The following is a 22,317-nucleotide window of genomic DNA, read 5'->3' as shown; positions in this document are numbered from 1 at the left end:
ATGGGAGTATGTGAGCCACTCTCACTTATGGACCTGGCACCTTTTGCACATGTGTAATGGCATTGACGTAGGCATGGAGTTCCTCCATGGTAACCGCCCTTCTCGATTTTCTTCCTGAACCACCTGGGCCAGAGCAAAGCTGTGCAGGAAAGCTGTTCAGGGCAGTCATTAGCCACCCGTTCACCTCTTCTACTGAAGTCCTTCCAGGAAATATGGTTTAGACCTTCCAAGAAAAGGTCCTTTGTATTTGTAAATTAACGTATTGTTGTTGTTGTTATTGTTGTTTGCCTATTCTAATAGATGTTGAGCAGTAATTGTGATGTGCCTGTATAAAAACATTGTTAGCTAAGTTACTTTATTAAACAGGGTATGCATCTAAGACCCCTAGTTATTAGCCAGTTCAGGTTTTAAAGTGCCTGAGATGTTCAAACTGCTTTTTTTTAAAAAACTGTATTTTTTTTTTTAGAATTTAAATTAATTTTTATTGTTGAAACCATTACAGATGTCCCCCATTCACCACCACTTCCTTTGCCCACCTCCCCAGCCTTCATCCCACTATTGTCTGTGTCCATGGGCTATGCATACATGTTCTTTGGTGAATCTCTTCACCTTCTTTTATCCAATGCCCCCCACCACCCTCCCCTCTGACCTCTGTCAGTCTGTTCCATGTATCCGTGCTCCTGAATCTATTTTGTTTGCCAGTTTATTTTACACATTAAAGTACATTTTAAAAGGGCTGCTCACTTTCTTTTATTTCATTGAAAAATGCCCTGCATTGCTCTTGGAGAAAAAGGAAACAACAACAACACACATCTTAGAGGAAAATGAAATCTCCAAGGTGTGTGTAGTCTGAGAATTTTTTGGAATTGGTATGGGTAATTCGTTTAAATAATTTCTTCTCACTAGTTAAAGGATTAACAAGATTTATTTTTGGAAATTCATATAATCATATCCTTTCTGCTTCCCAGAATTGACGTGTAATTAGGATTCTCTCTCTTGATAAGGGTGCCAAAATGATAGAGTGAGAACTTTTACATATACTGTGGGAAGGGGGCTGATTCTTGCTCCTCTATGTGCAAATCAAAGGGGGTGTTGCCTCCCTCAGCCTATGGGAGGTGGTAAGGGAGGACAGGGAGCAGGGAGAAGAGGAAAAAATAGGAGGAGAGAAGCAGCACATTTTATAGGTTATTCTTATCCTCCAAGGTTTACATGCATAAACGCCATTTGTTTCTGTGTTAAAAACAATGATCATCGGACTGACAGATCTTGAATGTGAGATATTGGATGATTTAAGCCTTACCTATACTTAGTTTGACTCAAGAAATCCCAAACGAATTAGAAGAAACATCAATTATGTAGAAGCTGGGCAAACTTACTTTTTTAAAAAATGACTACACAGCTTATTTTTCTTTGCCAAGAATGGCTTTCCACCTGCAATATAGTTGTTTTGTTGAAAATTGATTGGCTACCACGTTCCATTTGTTTGGGGTATTTTGTGTCATTAATGTTATTATCTCTAGCTGTATTTTCCCCATGTGGAATAATTTAAAGAAATATTAAAGTTGAAAGTGATCTTAGAGTCCAACCTGAGTGTTTTCTTGGGATGAATAAGCTGGGATACAAGCAAGTTAAGTGACTTATGCAAGCCCCCACTGATCCTTGCGAAAGGCAGCCCTCCTGATAGAGCCTTATTCCACACTCACCGTTTAGTTTTAGTTGTCCAATCACTTTGGATATTTAAGGGCTGGATCCATCTATGTGTGAATTATAACTGTTCATTTCCCTCCTGGGTGGCTTTATTCTTTAGAGCAGTGGGTCCTCTTGTCTTAAACTAAACTCTTGAAGAAAAACTAACTCATAATATAATTAGTCCAATTAACAGGATGTCTTATTTATAGATGATGGTAATGACAGTGATTGTCAGCGACTCAAACAACCAACTAACAGTATTTCTGTATCACCTCCCATTTGCTCGGTGATTTGCCAGTGCGGCCGCTTTTGTCAATGCATATCCCTTCAGGGGACTTAGGGTGGCATAATTCTATCAGAGAACCTTAGCGTTAGCTTTTGTTTAAATCTTCCAGTACATCACATTCCCTCCCAGATGAGGCAAGTTGCTGAACACACCTATGTCTCTTTTAAACAAGTTCGAAATTACATGTTCAGTTATTTGCATATTCCAACAAATACATTCTCAAAATTTTATCTAGACCCAAATAAATATAGACTCTATTAAATTGCATGTGAAATAAGACATCATGCCTCCTCTCTAGTCACATTATTCTCTCACCAATGTAACATATGGTATGTGGAGGTAATTCCTTTAATGCTATTTTTGTTTTAACTACACAAATGCAGAAGAGCTCTGTATCGGGCCCACATTTATGTGGTAGCTTTTCTTTTTTCCCTTAAAAAATGTACTTCTAAAAAGTCACCAAATCTTCCGTTGATTTAATGAAAAACACATAGTGCTTTCTGTTTGCATGATATGGTGGACATCTATATGTCTGCCCTGAAACTCTTTTTACCCCATTGGGAAGAGCAATCTCATTTTTAAAATACCCCTGTTTTCACCTCCAATTTGGTCATTATTGATTGACCAAAATTGACATGATTATATTGTACCATTTCTTTGGCTAAGGTGATTGGTCAGGCAATGGACACATAAACCATGCTGGGTCAGTCCGAGTGCTCCTCTGGGAATTTGCAAATTCAACTCAGTGTCCTCTACCACATGGAAAAAAATACAGTCTGGACTGTGAGGGAATCAAGTCAACACGCAAAAGAGATTGAGATGAAGGAGAAGAGACCCCGTCACAGATTTCTGGTCACAGTTCTAACCCTTGAGGTTTCTAGAGCTGCCCAGATTGGAGTTCATGTAGCTAGAAAGGACCAGAACTGGGATTGAAACTCAGGCTAGTGGCATTTTTTTTAATTTGGAAAATATGATTATTTGGGCATTTTTATTTGATAGAAATAAGTGCTAGAGATGGAAACTAGATTTGTTCTGTCCTCTAAAATGTAATTTTCTTAATGAGACTAATGAACTATGTAACTTTATTTATTTTTTAAAATATATTTTTATTTCAGAGAGGTAGGGAGAGGGAGAGAGAGAGATAGAAACATCATTGATGAGAGAGATTCATTGACTGGCTGCCTCCTGCATGCCCCCCACTGGGGATCGAGCCCGCAACCTGGGCATGTGCCTTTGACTGGTATTGAACCCGGGACCCTTCAGTCTGCAGGCCTATCCTCTATCCACTAAGCCAAGGCTATTTATTTATTTATTTTTAATCCTCACCCAAGGATACACTTTTTCATGAATTCTGAGAGATAGAAGAAGGGAGAGGAAAGGGACAGGGAGAGACATCCGTGTGAGAGAGAAACATCACTTGGCTGCCTCCACACACGCCCTGACCGGGAATGGAACTACAGACCCTTTAGTGCACAGAAGACGCTTCCGCTGAGCCACACAGGCCAGGGCAGAACTATGTGACTTTAGATGACTCACTTGGATCTCTGTGCTTCTCATTTACAAAATTAGGGCCCTATATTCCAGGGCAGAATGACAAAGACCCTGAGAAGGGAATCACCAGCAGGCGTAGTCAGAGAGCCCAGTCGCTCAGGACAACACAGCCAAAGCAGGTGGAGGAAAGAGACAGCCAGTGGGCAGATTTGAGCAGAAGATTTCTCTTAGCAGCATAACCTGCTGTGTGTTCTACCATCCTTTTGTCTTCATTTTTCATTCAGAGTTCAATCTTATTTCAGAGGGGACCATGCAACTTCCCCTGATTCATCTCACTGGAGTTCTGCCCCTAGTACCTACAGCTGACTAAAGAGGATTTGGAGACATAGACAGTTATTTCTAGTCAGCATGTGCCCTGAAACTAGATGCTTTGCAGTGGTTCTTAATCTGTGGGTCACGACCCCTTTGGGGGTCGAACGACCCTTTCACAGGGGTTGCCTAAATACATCCTGCATATCAGATATTTACATTACGATTCATAACAGTAGCAACATTACAGTTATGAAGTAGCAACGAAAATAATTTTATGGTTGGGGATCACCACAACATGAGGAACTGTATTAAAGGGTCGCGGCATTAGGAAGGTTGAGAACCACTGCTTTAGAGTATAATGTACAGGACAGTGAGATCCCCAAAGGATATGTGTGGCATACATGGGCGCACTTGCGCGCGCGCACACACACACACACACACACACACACACACACACACACTCTGCACTCACATAGATATTCGTGAGGTAAAAAACAGCACCCATTCCTTGCTGTAAGGCAGTGGTTCTCAACCTTCTGGCCCTTTAAATATAGTTCCTCATGTTGTGACCCACCCCTAAAATTATTTTCGTTGCTACTTCATAACTGTAATGTTGCTACTGTTTATGAATCGTAATGTAAATATCCTCATATGCAGGATGGTCTTAGGTGACCCCTGTGAAAGGGTCGTTCGACTGCCAAAGGGGTCGCGACCCACAGGTTGAGAACCGCTGCTGTAAGGAGATATCTGTTTCTCTCAGAGGCAGCTCACTATGGTGGTTAAGGATGCGGGACCTGGATGAGATGACCTAAGTTGGAATCCTGGCTCTCTCCCTTAATTGATATGTGACCTTGACAAATACATTTGCCTGTGCCTCAGTTTCCTCATCTATGAAATTAGGACAGTAACTATCCATCTTACTAGATTTTTGTGGATTAAATGACATAATACGACATTAAGTGACTGAGACATAGTGAACACTTAGTAAATGTTAATAGAAGGAAGCTTTATTCATAAAGTAATGAGTAAGCATGTTGGGTAGTTATGAATGGCAGACTAGAGAGCTTAAATTCTTTGTTTAGGCTTCAGGGCACTGTTGTAGGTTTTTTAGTATAGGTATAACCAGAAAAGAGCTGCACTTTAGAAAGATTAGTGTGGGATTAGTGTATAAAGGGATTTCAGGGAAAGATATAAATAAAAGAGCAGATAGGGCAGTTGTGGGAAAATGTAGGTGTGAACAGAAAGAATATATTCAACATACTGAGTTTGAGTTGCCAAGTTGTCCAAGGAGAATTGTTAGGAGACAACTTAACATGTAGAAGCTGGAATTGTGGCGAGGGTACAGACAGGGCTCAAGAGATTTGGAAGACATGGGTCTAGATTTGAGGTGACATATAATTCTTATTACTCAAAAAGTAAACTCCTGTTCACATGGAAAAAGCCTAAAAGGCCATTAACTTGGTTTAAACAAGCTTCCAAAGAACATGGCATCCATGAAAGAGAAAAATAAAAGAACTAAAGGACTAAGGAAGAAACCACTAAGAAATTGTTTTAAAAAATCATAATATGAAGTGAGATGAAAAAAATAGCAAAGTTTCAAAACATAAAATAGAACTGAAATGCATGAATATGTCACAATATATATTTACATACTGTATATGAGGCCCCTAGAACCATAAGAAATGCAAAAAATTCACTGTTAATAACTCATTCTTGAATTGCTCCCCTTAAAAATCAAATTGCCCCCCCTGTGGGGTGTGTGCCCCACATTGGGAACCAATGGACTAGATGAACTTGGTTAGGGTCACTTCCTACTCAGTCTTATGCTGGAGCCAATCCAGGAAAAGTGATAAAACATGCAATTCTCATGATATAAGAGAGAGTTTCAACAGATAAAGGAATAATTTCTGTGAATAACTTAATAAGGGAATTTGTAATGAGTACTGAATTGATTGCTCATTTGATTAATTTCTTCTAATGGTGATACAGCAGATTAAATGCAAGTTGATTATGCAAAGGGAAATGCAACTCAAAAATAGGTGTTAGTCTGTGTCCGTGATATTTCTCTCTCTCTCTTTTTTTTTTTTCTTTTTTGCTTTAGGGAGAAGAGTGGTGGAGGGAGGTGGAGGAGGGTGTATGGAGGATAAATGATTATGGATGGAGACTTGACTTAGATGGTGAACACACAATACAGTGAACAGATAAGGTGTTGTAGAATTGTGCACCTGAAACCTGTATAATTTTGTTAACCAGTGCCCACCCCAATAAATTCAATAAAAAGGAAAAAAATAGATGTTAGGATTTGAAAGTTGGATTTTTATTAGTGTTGTGCATTCAGTTGTGGTATCCTAGAGATAAATCTACTTCTAAATGAGTTTAGAAAAATCGGGAATAGTACATGCTACAATATGAAGAACCTCAAAAAATATGCCAAGTGAAATAAAGCTAGACTCAAAGGTCATCTACTGATGCAAATAGGCACAGGATGATGGAAAAATTCTAAAAATTTGGCTATGGTGATGGTTGGACAACTCTGTAACTGGACCTTAAAATATTATTAAATTATTTTAAATTTTTTTAAGGTAGGGGGATAGGCACTCCAATATGTACAAGGTTTTATTTATTTATTTGTTTATTTATTTATTTCTACTCCTGAGTGGCAGTCATGGTTTTTGTTTTGTTTTTTCCTCCACTGTGGAATATTGTAAGCATTATTCAATCAAGAAGTGATTATTATTTTTTATTAAATTGATTGGGGTGACATTGGTCAACATAAACATATAGATTTCAGGTGTGTTTCTATGTTACAAGATCTGCATATTGCACCAGGTGCTCACCACCCAAAGTCACATCTTCTCCTGTCACCATATATTAAAGAAGTAAATATTAAGTAACAACTCAGGGAAAAAAGTCTAAGAAAACGTTGAATACAGAATGCTTCACCATGGTGCCAGAGGGAAACACTCCCAGTGACATTTTAGAATATATACTAGAATTGATTTTATACCTTTTTTTATTTGAAGTGTTAGAATTCTACACCAATATCTCATTAACTGTATCATAAGCTTAGAGCCATAAAGCTTTCCTGAAACATTGAGCCATAGAATTGAATTCTTTGATCGGCTACCTTCTGCACGCCCCCTACTGAGGATCAAACCTGCAACTTGGGCATGTGCCCTGACTGGGAATCGAACCCTGACCTCCTGGTTCATGGGTAGACGCTCAACCACTGAGCAACACCAGCCAGATGAGAAAGGAGTGTTTTAGCTAAAGTGATTCTTCTTTGAGAGATGGATGGTTGAGCTGACCCTGATTGAAGAGACAGATGCACTGTGTGAAGATCTGTTTAGGAGGCTAGAGCATTAGGAGTTAGAAATGTAGTTATTCATTTTAATACAATACTTGTGTTGACATCTTCTGGATGGTCTGTTTCTTTAAAGTGCATTTGTAAAACCAATTGTTTAGAATTCTGGATGCGTTTCTTCCTAGAAAAATGGAGATTTCAAGCCAGGTCTGGCTATAAAGGCATTTGTAATATTTCACTAATAGGTAAAGTGTGGCTGTGGCCAAAGGAGGCATGGTTATTGGAGAAAACCTTTACTTTGCTGAAAAAGAGAGGGCTGTGGTTGTCATTCATATATATTTAGGAGTGTTCATCTGACAGGTTAGGGGTTGCTTAAAGTGGCAATGGTTTTTTAGAGAACGTAAAAACAGTTTCTTCTACAGTTATATTCATAGAAGTATGTCATGATCTTCTTTACACTTGGATCCTAAACGTCCATTGAACACAATTCTTAAGCTAAAAGTGTGCTTGCCACATAATCAGGATACTAAAATGTCTGATTGTTTTATAGTTTCTTGTTTGTTTTCTGTAGTACACACATATGTTACACTTCTCCGTAGTCTTTTGAAAATCACCATATTATAGAGACTCTTAGTGGCTTGTGCATTTTATAGGAAAGACTGTATGTCAAAACAATTTTTTCCAGAGAATGAGCAAAGTTGTACAGGGTTTCTCGGGTTACAGCCCACTGCATCGCCAGTCTGTGCTTAATGGAGAAATGGACACTTTATGTTTCTGTTGCTTATTGTTTTACTAGCAAGAGATAACCAGGGAATTTTATGTTGCTTGTTAAAATATTAAGTTGTTTTATAGATTAGCTACTGTTTGTTAAATATGATTCTGAGTATTAATCCTTTCTAGTTAGAAAAAATATCTAGTGTAAAATTTTTAAAATATTTCTGTTTTCTGATGACTATTCAAATTGCTTTTCAGGAGATGTATCTAACCAACAAACTTAAAAATTAATTTCAGTATAGTGGTCTGCATTTTGTGAAAACAGGCCCTTCTGGTTACTGCTGAGCTGGTCTTATGTTTTCATGTTGCCCTTGTGCTGGTGGTGGTGTCTGATTCATGAATTTGCAGGTGCAGAAAATAACATTTGATTTGTGAAGCCCCATTTTTTAGATAAAACTAGGCACGTGTCAAATGCAACCAGTAAAGTATGTGAAGCCAACAGTGGCATCTTGCTGAGTCTAAAAATTGGATGTAGGTTGGCAAATAACTACAGTAGAAATTTTGAAATGATTACAGTTGGGGTTAACACTTGATTTTGTAAATTGTGATTGGCATGTGGAAAAATTAATTTCTGCAAGTATTTCAAAGATATGAATTTATACTTTGAAAATACTTTGCTTAGTACATTTCACTCTGCCTAGAGTCATGATCACTTTTAAGGGAGCAGCTGTCAAAATATAGGGTGAAAAATTCAGATGCTCAGCAGTTGGTTATAAATGTCCACTTTATGGATTTACAGTGGCCTTTCATTATTGAAGTAGAGTTGGGAAATTCCCAGCACCTGAGAACTGTTGCTTATGGCTGGTTTTGTCCACCAATACCAAGTTTTCAAGACTTATAGGGAAAGCATGCCATTTTCTTTCATTCTTAAAAATCCCAAAGCTTTTGTGTAATGGTGTTTTTAGGGTCATTTGGAAGATGATCAGGCATACAAATCTTGAAGCTAAGAAAAACTATTAAGATCATCCAATCCAGCCCTCTGATTTTACATATAAATTTTTATAACAACATAATAATTTGTTCAGTAATTTTTTTAAGGCTTAAGGAGAGAAAATATCTACCTCAGGATTGCAAAGGCAGCTAAGAATAGAACTGCCATAGCATTTAAGTCTCTGAACTTGATGTATTTTTAATCTTATTTCCCCCCAAACCCTTTCCATTGATTCAAAGACTGCCTCCATGTGATGCTCCCAACCCCACCTGAGTCCCACAGGTTAGATGTGGGGCGCCTGTGCATAGGAATGCTGCCTCACGCACTCCATTGTTTTGTGATTACATGGATGAATGTCTTTCCTGTGAGTGCTACTTCCTCAGCTTTGTATTTCAGCACTCAGGACAGTTCCTGACTGCCTGTCCTATTCTGGACCATCAATAGATATTTCCTTTATTTAATTGTTATTTTTTTTTATTGTTGACAGTATTACAGATGTCCCCATTCCCACCCCCACAACTTTATCCCCTCCACCCAGCTCCCACCCCACCCCAGGTCTTCACCACACCATTGGCCATGGGTTATACATATATGCATATAAGTTCTTTGGTTAATCTCTTCCCATCCCTCTGCCCCTCTTCTCCTCTGAGGTCTGTCAGTCTATTGCATGCATCCATGCCTCTGGACCTTTTGTTTGAAAATATGTGAAGACTGATTCCCATGAGGAACCCACAGAAACCTATTTCACATATCTGAAAGAATGAGCAAGTTTAGGAAACAACCCTCTTTGGCTATAAACATCTGAGTTTTGCCGATCCATGATTCTGATCCTGCTCCTCTCCTACGATTCCAGTAGCTTGAGAAAACACAGACTTTCAACAGATTTTTAGAGACTCTAAATGGAAAGAAAATGGAAGGGGAAAGGAAATGTTTACATATTAGATATTATAGACCTGCCTTCTGTTTTCAACACACACGTGTTACACAGTTCTTGATGTTTGGTCTTCTGAGATAGTGCTGGGCTAAGCACTACACATGAGTTATCTCATTTAATTCTTGAAACTCCCTGAGGCAGATATTATTATCCTTGTTTTCCATAAAACTGGGGCCGAAAGAGCTTAATTAACTGTTCCAATGCCATACAATTATCTGAACTGTCAAAGGTATTAACGAATATTTGTTAAGCACTCTACTATGGGCTATACCAGCTGGGCCAAGTGTGCCACATCTCCCAAGTGCAGTGCTGTGCGTCTTCCTCCCCCACGCTGCTGTTCAAGGCTGCTGTCGTGACGGGAACATCAAACTTCTTGACAGGTTGATAAACTCCTGAGTCATCTTGGATCTAATTCCATGTCACCCCTGTTATGACTCATCATTTCTGTAATGAGATAAATTTTCTTCTCAGTCCTCTTTATTCAATTAATTTAAATGCAGTTGTGCCTTGACCGTGACATTTGCCTACATTCTGGTGTAACTTAGTATGTGTTTCCTCATTGAATCTGAAATTCATAACTGATGTATATAATTCACAGTGTATTTGGACTGGAGGAAAACTTATTATCACCAAGGCAGCAAACCAATTCAATCTAGGGTGGGACCTCAACTAAGCCTTGGTCATAATCCCTCAAGCAACATGGAAGGGAGAACAAGAGACCATCTGAATATCTCAAAATGAATACACGCTGTGTCTTTGATACCTAAAATTCAAATTCAAAATGAAACAGTACAAAAATAATGCATTTATATAAACAAAAATGTCAGTATGGCTATAAATCTGTCATAAAAAGTGTTCCCTTCAAGGTTCCAAATAAATCCTAGAATTCATGAGAATTGGAAAGTGATAGCAGAACTACTTTTTAAAAATTTATATTCTCTATTTCGAAGTCACACATGAATCATATCCCCCCAAATAAAATAAATGCTCACATATCAACTTTGGTGATGGGAAGTATTGCTCAAGTAGAGGGAAATTATATGCCCTAAGATATAAAGTTTAACAGTGAGTATTACTCTTATTCTTGACAATAGTGCTTAAGGAACTTAGTGTCAGGTTATGTCACACACTGTCCAGTTGGAGTTTAGCTTTGTGAGAGTGTCTTACTTGGGGTTTTGTAATTGTCTCAAACAATAGCTATTTATTCTTTTCATTTGGAAGGCTTTTTTTTAACTTTTACAAAAGTTTCCCAAATTATCAGATACTGCAGTGCTTTATTAACTTGACAGGAGTCTCTTAGTTTGAAATGTAATGGCAGGCCCCAGAAATGCCCTGCTATTACTTGGGATATGTAATGTTAAGAGGATAGTGTACATTTTAAGTTATATAGAGAAGAGGAAGAGTGAAGTATGTATGTCATTTTTAAAAATGTAGAATCAGTTTTCTTGCTTTTTAAAGACATTTGCTAACTTTTAATTTTAGTAGGTTTCCTTTCTCTATTTTTATACCATTGTCTTCTCAAAAATCTTATACAATCTCATTTTTTTACCTCTTTATCCCCATCAAACATGAATGTTAAACTCACCAGGTCCTTGAGGCTCTACCTGTCCTTTCCACCCCTCAGAATATACTGGCCTCTCATTCTTTCATTAGGCGCACTTCCCTGCTTGATCACCAGGTCCTCAATAGTTTGTCTCCCCTGGACTTCAGCCACAGGTGCCTGCCAGCTTGGCCTTAGTGTAATCTTGACTCCTACTCTCAGGCTATGTCAGTCCTGGAAGAAAAGACTGTACGGCCATGAGGTTGGCTGCATTACAAACATACTAGTTCCAGCCTCAGCTGGGCTTTCAATACTAGTCATTATTCTTTGTCTTTGTCTCTAGCCACTCTTCCTTTCCCTCAGCAATCATTCCCAAATTCTACCTCTCTTCTGATGTCCCAACCTGGTCCTTCCGTCCTAACGTCACTCTCAACTGAAGACATAGATGACTTCTAAGTTCTCCTGACTCTCCTTTCCCACCTCTCCTTCCTCAAATATCTTTTACCGAACGCACAGCTGTACTTTCCTATCTCCAACACACAAAGAATGTGCTCTTTTAATATTAGGCTGGAAAAGTGGAAACATATGATGGAACAATGTTTCATGGCCCTTGGAATCCTCACTTGCCACTCCACCAAAATTGATCCAGCAAAGATCACAGGGGCCTCCTGAATGTGGCTTTTATTTTTTTCTTTAAAAAATAACTTTATTTTCATTGTTGACACTATTACAGATGTCCCCATTAATGTGGTTTTTAAAACTTCCTTAACTTGGTTGATTTTTCTCTAACATTTGACAACTGGTCACCATTTTAGTCTTGGAGTCTTTCCTCCCTTGGTTCTATGACCCATCTTCTTCCTGGTTCTTCTCCCCTTTTCTGATCACCCTTTCCTTCTGCTCCCCTTTAACTCTGGAATTAGCCAGAGCTTAGTCCTGGCTCTTTTGCCTTCTCCCTCTCTAACCTCTTCCTGGACACTCTCTTCCTTCCTCTTCTTTGCAGTTTAGATGTCACAAATGAGCTCTGGATCTAGTCTGCCAACCCTCTCTGGATGCTCCATCTCCTCAGAGTTCAACATTTCCTAAACTAAACTCATGCCTACCACCCTCCCCTAACATGTTCCTTCCAGCTCCCTTCTCTGTTAAAGGCAACGTCCTCTAAAAATTTGCCCATACTAGGAAACTCAAGATCATTTCTCACCATACATTCTCAAAGTTTTTCAATTACATTTCATTTACTTCATCTACTTCTTACTTCATCTTTGTATTCCCTCTGCACTAAAGCTAGCCCATAGTTAGAGCTTAATAAATGTTTTATTTTATTTTACATCAAACTGTAGATGACAAGAATAGTGGATTCCAAGGGACATATCTATCTTCAGCTTTGATGTATATTAATATTTAGGCCAATTGGAGAGATACTTGGTAGTTTATGATGCCTTGAGGCTAACATTTTCCTGAGGTAAAGTATTCTGTTAGTGTCCTAGCATTTCAATTCATGATTTTGACCTTGTTCATTAAAAGGAAAGTGGGCAACTTAAGTCTTAAGAACCTGTGTAGCTGGAAATATTAGCTTGGAGTCTAAAATTCAATAACCATTGATTGCTCAGTCCAAAGCATTTTATTGTTGATATCTTTTCCCTAAAATGGAATCAATTATTCTTGCCTTTGCATTTTTATTAACGGACTTGCTATTTGGATTAGAATAATGAATTTCAGTACAGTCACATATTGAAAATATGAGAAATAAAGTGTTTTTTGGTGACCTCAAAGCATTGATCTAATTAAATCATGAAATATATCAGAGGAAGCTTAGTGGAGAAAGGCAATAGAAATAATGAGAACATTTAATTGATTCTAAATGGTAACTCTAAATATTATTTAAATTTAACAGCAAAGAAAGTGCCCTGGCCGGGTGGATCAGTTCATTGGAGCACCAAAAGATTGCGGGTTCAATTCCCAGTCAGGGTACATACCTAGCTTGTGGGTTTGACCCCGGTTGGCACCTAAGGGAGGCAACCTATGGACATTCCGCCCTCTTTCCCTTCCTACTTCCCTCTCTCCCTCCCTCCCAACTCCCTCCTTCCCTCCTCTCTCTAAAAATCAATGAAAATATATCCTTAGGTGAGGATTAAAAAAAAAAGAAAGCTTTTTATCTTTTTTATAGGAAAGAAACATTTTTGCTTAGGAAAGTTATTAATTAACCAAAATGACTAGAATTTTTATGTTCTTTGTGATTTTTAATCAGTTTCTCTTTCAACGACAACTATAAAGTTTTTCTCACAGAGACTAAATTAAAATGAAAGTATGAGAGATTTAAATTCAGGGGAGAAGTAATTTCAAATTGCATAATTTTCAAAGGAATGCTTAAGGCTGGGATACCTTTGGAATTTTCAATTTTCAAATTTCAAATGTAAAGATATGTTTAAATAGTTCATAGAACAAGAACTATCACATGCCAGCATATAACAACTTAATTATGAATAATTATTATCTATATCCATAGCAAAGTCTGTATATTATAGTTTTGGTAATAAGCATTGAAATAATTATAGTTTTATTTCACTTTGTTTTAGAACTTTAAAATGCTTTTACATACATTTTCCTCTGTGGTACTTCTAGCAATCTTATATGTTAGCAAATCAGTTGTAATTAATATTACTTCCCTATTTTATGCAGGAGGTGGAAAAAACACTGAAAAATTAAATGGCTTGTCTAGTGTCACACAGATAGTGAGTAGTGGCACTAGTCTTGATTATTTTGTTTCCATATCTTGTGAGCTTTACTTATTTCATCAATGTACTTCGAAGTCTTTGAAACAGGGCTAACCTGTCCTATTTATCCTCCTGTGCCTGGGATACAGCCAGTGCAAAAGTGTATTTGTTGAATGGATTATTCCACAGTAGAATGAAATTTCAATTGTCAGTCTCTCAGAGAATTTTTCTACTCAAATATGATATTTTATCAACTTAATGGAATTATGCTCTGCACTTGAAAATATTGGAACTGCATTTGTAAAGTCCTGTAAATAATGTACTTTATATAAATTGAGAGTTGTCATAGGAAACATAACAAAGAGGCAAAGGATGAGTATTTTATTGTTAATCTATTTGGGGTTAATTCATTCTATTTGTTATCTACTGCTGCATGACAAATTACCACAAAATATGGCCTCCTAAAAAAAAACCCAGCTATTTATTATATCACAGTTTCTGTGTGTTGGAAATCTTGTTGCCACTTAGCTGGGTCCCGGGGCTCACTGTGTTGCATAGGCTTCCATCAAGGTGCAGACGGGGCTGCAGTCTCTCAAGGCCAGGTGGGGCAAGCATCTCCTAAACTCACTTGTGTAGCCCTAGTCTCAGGTCCCCGCAGGCTGTTGGTTGGAGACATTGTGTTTTCCCTCACGTGGGTCTCTCTCTCTCCATTAGGCTGTGCAAACGTGGAAGCTGGTTCATCCAGAGCAAGGGAGCCAAGAGAGAGAAAGGCAGGCAAGACAAAAGCCTCTTTGTAACTTCATCTAGGAACTGAAAACCCACCACTCTGCCTCTGTTTATTCAAAGAGAATCACTGGGTTAACCCACACTCCAGAGGGTGAGATTATACCAGACGGTGAATCCTAGAAGGCCAGAATCTTTGGGACCATCTGAAGTGCCACGTCCATATTAAGTACTGTTCAAATAGAATCAATCAGAAGAAATGAAATTCTAGCAGTTTGACCTCTCTCTACCTTGTCCAGACTTTTAAAGGAAAAAGTTACAGAAACCGAATTCAAACAGTCTTTAGCACCTCCATTCCTACGCCAAAGTAATTTATTTGTTTACTTAATAAAAAAAGTCTCAGGGTTGCCTTGATTCTGTTCTGTTCTTCCTTCAACGTTCAACTTTGCTTTTGTTAAATAGATCTGAATGGATTCTATCTGTCTTGAGCTCTGTGCCCATCCTTAAGGCCGGGGGTGATGGAACCTCCCATCGACCAGTCCTGGGTCACCTACCCACCCCTGGAACCTGGGGAAAAGTGACAGGAACAGAAATCTAAATCCTATGAACTGAGAGTGGAGAGAGAAAGATTGAGGTGCCATTACCACAATGAGGGGTATTGGCTAATAGGCAGGCCAATCACTATTGCCCACTGCACCCATCTTTTCCCCTTGGGCTCCTACCTGTTCTGTTTCATGTAGTTTATTATGTTTTTGGTGGGTATGAAGATGTCTAGGATGACATATCTTGTGATGGTAGCAGGCATGAGAAGTATCCTCCTGAATGAAAGAGTTCATGCTAAATAATTGTTTACTAGTAAAGTTAACAAACATAGTCCATAGTTTTGCACTGCAACTGTGTCCATTGGAAGCAAAATGTTTCCTAACCCTTTCTGTGTAACCTTTACAATACAGGTGTGTGTGTGTGTGTGTGTGTGTGTGTGTGTGTGTGTGTGTGTGTAGGGTGGGCAAACTTTTTGACTCGAGGGCCACAATGGGTTCTTAAACTGGACCGGAGGGCCGGAACAAAAGCATGGATGGAGTGTTTGTGTGAACTAATATAAATTCAAAGTAAACATCATTACATAAAAGGGTACGGTCTTTTTTTTTTTTTAGTTTTATTCATTTCAAACGTGCCGGATCCGGCCCGCGGGCCGTAGTTTGCCCACGGCTGAATAGTACTTGGGCTCAGCTGGGGCCAATTAGAGGTCAATAGTAGGTATCTAAGGTCACTGGTGTGTAAAATTAAACCTAATAAGCTGTAGTCACAGTGTTACCACAGCTTGTTGTTGTTTCGTTTTGGGTTTTCCTCTCCTCCTAGCAGGTAAAGGTTAGACCTGAGGGGTCAGCTGTGGCTCTTTCTTGGAATTATGAGACTGCCACTTTGATTAAATTACAGTGTGTGAGGTTGACAGCAAAAGCAAAGCTTATTTGTCAGACGTTGGTGCAGTTTCCACCCTGAGGTTCCAAGTAAGTGGGGCCTTGTTTGGCAAATCATGACTGTGGACTCTTCCTCTGCCTTGTCCCCTGAGGGCCCCTGGGAGTCGTATGTCCTGGAGAGCCAGCCGATCAACACGCTCCTTCAGCGACAGCACCTCACGGGCCAGACATTTGGTGCCGAGGACTGTTCTAGCAGCATCCATCCTTGAGGGCTCAGAACTAGACGTTGTGTGAGGCCCTAGGGATGCTGAGAAGAACACAGCATGGTCCATGTCTGTGTGTGATAAGAGACCCATGACATCTGTGTTTGGGTTGGGGGAGAAGAAAGGTCAGTTTGCCTCTTGCTTCCTGCTTTTGGCTGCATGGTGCCCTGGTGATGTTCCTTCCAGGCCTGCTCACCGACAGAGTACTTTTGGCCTCCATGTGTCTCCTCAGGTGTTTGGCCACTGTGCCAGTCCAAAATCCTTTGTCCTCTATTCACCCATGAGTACTGATTTTTATTTTGCAAAACATGGTCACCATATCCATCCTCTAGAACGAATTTTGGTTTTCTACCCCCACCCATCCTCAAATTCCCAGTCTACCTTCTCCCCAAACTTTATCCCAATCTAAAAGTTAATGACCTCAATACCACACCTTAGTGTCATTCACTCAACCAAGTTACTTTTAAACTCTCAACATGTGTGATCCACATTATTATTGGTGAAGTTTTTGTTTTGTTTTGCTTTTTGTTGTTTGTTTTTGCTTATTAACACCAACATATCTTTAAGTGATGGAATTTCAGGCAAAAAGTAAATAACATCACTTTTACTAAAGTTTGCTTCTAAGTGTATTCTATTTAAATATGAGGACACCTTGAGAGGGGGAATCTGCAGTCTGTCCTGTCAGAAACGGTTTCATTTCCTCAGCCTCCTTCCTCCTGCCAGTTTTTAACTCTCTTCTCTTTTCCTTTCCTCCTAGCCAGCTTTTTCTTCTTCAGAGTTTGAGGCCTATGCTGACTTAGTAAAATATTAAGTAGTCAGCATGAGTCAATAGAGCTATGAAATTGGTTTGAAAATCAGTCTTCAGATGTGATAATCAAGAGAGTAAGAACATGGGGGCTAGGATAGCCCTACTGCGCTGGGTGCTGGGCAGACCTTACTAGAGACATTCTGTTTGCATCAGAGAGATGTGGACAAACTGAAACACAGCAAGAGAATAGTGACTAGACACATGTGGACTGGCTGAAAGACTGAAGATGTTTATCTCAGAAAAGAGGAGAAAAATAGCAGAGGGGGTTGGAGGTACAAGATTTTGCTTTTTGTGGCCTTTTAAAAAAAGCTGAAACCAGTGGGTAGCTTTCAGGAAAGATTTTTTTTTTCAGAAAACAAAACTGAATCTTTTCTGTGCTCACTATTAGCAATGCCATAGAAGGAATGCCTGCAAGGAGAATCAGGATGCCAAACGGCTTATGTATTATGTGCTAGCCCGTCAGTTGGTGGGAGCTGGCAGTAAGTGTGGTCCTTTTGAGTCTGGACATTGGAGTAAAATGAACCTGACATTGAGTGCTGGTTGAGCCCCTTCCTACTGGGTAACTTAATCTCTGATGCTCAGTGTCCACCTTTCTAAAAGGGGAATAATAGTAATATCTCATTAGGGATAGTGTGGGGCTCTGAAAGGAGATAATCCATGTAAAGCAGTTAGCTCAGTGCCTTATACATCATAAGTGTTAACTGTTAGTGTTGAGGAAGATCATGAGGTCAGAGAAGAAAGATTATGAGATCACGCTTGGTGGGGAAGCAACCCCTGATCAGTTCGTGGTGTCTGCCAGGGAGAGGGAGAAAGTAGGCCATATATTTTATCATCTTTGGAGTGTGGTTGAATGCAATAATCATGTATACTCAGTCCTTGCATTTTATTTTTTACATTACAGTTTTTTACTTAAAATGTAAAAAATAAATTAGAAGGAGCACTGGGTTAAATTATGAACCTTCTCCCATGAAGAGTTCCTTTCTTTCCCTCCATCCTTACTTGTGTATGATACGTTTAAAATTATGACAGTCATATGGAAGGAAAATACAATTTTTGTTCTACTGTTCTATTAACCTTGCAACATGAATGAATTGGAAGGAAATTCACTTTGTAATGCATAATGAATGAGCCTGTGCTTCTTAGGTGTCTTAGTTCTCCTACATATTAGGTATTTAGAAAGAAGGTGAGGAAAATCAAGTTTTAAAGCCAGCCATCTTTTGCCAAATGAAATGTATTTTATCTGAATGTACTTCTTTTGTGTTTGTATTACACTTAACGTAGTGTTTTTCAGCACTTCGGGATACGAACAGTTACTTAGACTCTACTTGGAAGACCGTTTCTTAAATATCCATGGATACTTAAGAAGAAAACGATAAAATTGATGTGTTGACCATGAATCTTTAACATTGTTTAAGGAAATAAAATGTGTCACTAAAAGAGGTCATATTGACCTCTCTCTGGTTGTTGAATAACTCTTAGGAGGTTAAGCAGAGCCACTTCACTTAGAGATGGAGCCTACCGGAGAGGTCCTTGGTCCAAAGGATGTATTTTCCTCAATATGATTAAGTGAGAAGAACTGGATTATAACACAGAAATAAACTACTCATCTCTTTTTCCATGACACTAAATCAAGAAATAACACATCCGGCCCTGGCTGGTTGCTCAGTGGTTAGAGTGTCGGCTTGCATACTGAAAGGTCTCAGGTTCGATTCCCAGTCAAGGGCATGTACCTGGGTTGCAGGCATGTACCTGGATTGCAGGTTTAACCCCTCCTCCCCCTTTGAGGTGTGTGTGGGAGGCAACCAATCTATGTGTCTCTCTCACATGGATGTTTCACTCTCTTACGCTTTCTCTCCTCCTCCCTTCCTCCCTTCTACTCTCTCTAAAAAAATCAATGGGAAAAATATCCTCCAGTGAGAATTAATACGAAGGAAGGAAGGAAGGAAGGAAGGAAGGAAGGAAGGAAGGAAGGAAGGAAGGAAGGAAGGAGAGGGAGGGAGGAAGGAAGGAGAAGGAGGGAGGGAGGGAAGGAGGGAGAAAGGGAGGGAGGAAGAACACATCTGTATACTTACTTACTCTTCAGCTTAGAAACATTGCAATGTACTATTAATTCAAAGAAGCAGTATTGCTCCCTGGTTAAATCTCAGAGTTTAGTGTGAGAACTAATTGGAATCCTGGCTTCTCTATCTAATTGATTTTTAACCTTGTCAAAGTATATAAATTTTTCTTTTTCTTTTAATCCTCACCCAAGGATATTTTTCCATTGATTTTTAGAGAGAGTGGAAGAGAGAGGGAAAGACAGAGAAGTATCAATGTGAGAGAAACACATCAATTGGTTGCCTCCTGCATGAGCCCCGACCAGGGTCCAGGCCAGGGAAGAGCCTGCAAATGAGGTACATGCCCTTGACCGGAATTGAACCCTGGACCCTTCGGTCCGCAGGCTGACGCTCTGTCTACTGAACCAAACTGGCTAGGGCTATAAACTTTTCTAAGCATGCCCAGTTTTCCTTTCTGTAAAATGGGGGTCATTGGTATACGTCCTGTCTCCTGTGGAGATTAAATTAGATCAGTAGTAATGGTCTGCATGGTAAGCCTTAAGAGCAACTTCCAGTATTAATAGGAAAATAGTTACTGAGTCAAAAGTCCTGGGGTCTGGACTCAACCTCGACACTAACTAGCTGTGAATTTGGGGCAAATCCTGTCAGTTCCCCTGATCTTAGTTTCCTCAACTGTGAAGTGAAATAAATTGATTAAATGATCTTGAATATTACTTCTAACTCTAAAATACTAGCCTGGTTAGCAGAAGCATTTAAAAGCTCTTTAAAAGCCTCCCCCATTCCTAAGTAGTAGTAAATGATTGCAGTCTTTACTTACACATTCCTTTATGTGAGGGAAGGACTGTGTGCTTTCACCACCTCTATTTCCCTAGGAATTTTATTGCCTCCAGTTAAGGGAAAGGTGTTAAGAAGAAAATGAACACGTTGTTGTTACTGTGAGAACACTAACTGCTCTTAATTGCTCTCTTTAAGATAGCTTCTGTTAATGGGTTTGGAAATCCTGTCTCCATCCAGATTCTTACAGTTCCTCTAGCAAACATAAACCTATCCATTTTAAAGTGAGCTTTTTATTGAAGTCTAACACTCCTATAGACTAGTGCACAGATTAAAAACATACAGCTTGTTGAATATGTATGCAGTGGACACAACCATGGAACCAGCACCCAGGTTAAGCAGTCCCAAATCTCCCTCATGCCCCTTTCCAGTCACTACCTCCTGTCCAAGGTTAACCACTATCCGGATCTGGACCATGACAGATTACTTTTGCATGTTTTTGAAATTGATGCGAATGAAATCATATAGCAAGCAGTCATTTCTATTGACTGTATAGCTTGGAGTCAAATTTCTGGGTCACTATGAATGCATATGTGCAGCTTTACTTGATAGCACCAGTTTTCAAAAATGGTTCCATCAATTTATACGCCCCCCCCCCCCAGCCCCAGCCAGGAATGAGAATTCAATTTTTTATTGTCTATATTTTATACCTACATTTAAAAATCCCTTCCATTGATTTTTAGAGAGAGGAGAGAGAGAGAGAGAGAGAGAGAAAGAGAGAGAGAGAGAGAGAGAAAAGAAACATCCATGTGAGAGAGACACATCGACTGATCGCCTCCTGCATGAACCCCAACTGAGACCTGGAATCAAATCTGAAACCCAGGTACATTTTCTTGACCGAGAATCGAACCTGTGACCCTTTGGTGCATGGGCTTACACTCTAACCACTGAGCAACAGAAGCCAGGACTGCAGGCTACTATTTTGAACTAGGTTTTACAGATTTCTTCCCAATACCTGTATCCTCTACTTCAGAGGATGATACTGTCTCAGTTTCCCTAGATAGACTTTGGATATACCAAGGGTATAGCTGTCGTCCTTGTGTAATTATTACTTGTGTTTCCTTCACTTTCAAATTGTCCCAGGTTAGGGGGAATGGAACTGTTCTAAAATTAGATTATGCTGATGGTTGCAGAACTCCAACTATAATTCTTGAAAACATTGAATTGTATGCTTTATATAGGCAAATTTTATGGTATGTGAATTTTACCTCAATATAAGTATTTTTAAAAATTATCCTAGCTTGGATGATAAATTATGTGGTCATCTTACTTTACCCCATTTCTACCTTTTGCAAATGAGTTTTAAAATGGAGAGAAAGAAAAAATATCTGAATGAGTGTGGCTGTTTTATGTGGAAAAAATAAACCAACCCATAAACTTCCTGGCATGGTGTTTGAAGCACTTTCTAGCAAGAGTTACCATGCAAAGCAGAGGAAAATTGATTATGCTACACCAATCCATTAAGCTACTCTTTTCCAAGGGGACCCCTTACACCCACATTGAGTTTATTTTATAATCTACTGAAAATAAAGAAGACTTTTAAAGTAAATATGCCATATACATTTTGCCACGAGATAAAAGTTTTTAACTAAAACTATGGTATCTCTGTTACTGTTGCTGGGTAATGAACCACCTGAGACCTCTGCCTCATCATGCTCTTAAATTCTGTGGGCCAGGGATTCAGATAGAGCACAGCAGAAATTACTTGTCTACTCTATAGTTTCCGGGGCCTCAGCTTGTTATTGGCTGAGACTTCAGCTCAGCTATCAACTAGATTACCTCTCCCTCACAGCATGGCAGCTGGATTCCAAGAGGGAGAGTTTGAAGAGTGTCCCCAGAAGGCAAGGTGTACGTGCATGGCGTTACAATCTAGCCTCCAAAGTCGCATAGTCATTTTTGCCATAGTTTATTGATTAATTCACAAAATTCTGCCCTGATTCAAGTAGCGGGAACATAGACCTGATCACCCATGGGAGGGGTGTCAAAGTCACCATCTCTCTATATAAAAGGCTAATATGCTAAGTGTCCCTCTGACCGTCCAATTGGTTGCTATGATGTGCACTGACCACCAGGGAGCAGACGCTCATCGCAGGAGCTGCTGTGACATGCACTGGCCATTTACAAAGAAATGGCACTGTGGACCTGGTGCCAGCAAAGCAACACTCGGCTTCCCCCAAGTGGGACACAGGCCCTGCCACCACCTTGGAGCAACAGCTGACCAAATCACAGCCGACGCTGCCAA

Source organism: Myotis lucifugus, unplaced genomic scaffold (genome assembly GCF_000147115.1).
Source record: "Myotis lucifugus unplaced genomic scaffold, Myoluc2.0 scaffold_212, whole genome shotgun sequence".
Lineage (NCBI taxonomy): Eukaryota > Metazoa > Chordata > Mammalia > Chiroptera > Vespertilionidae > Myotis > Myotis lucifugus.
Note: the sequence above shows the minus strand (reverse complement) of the source record.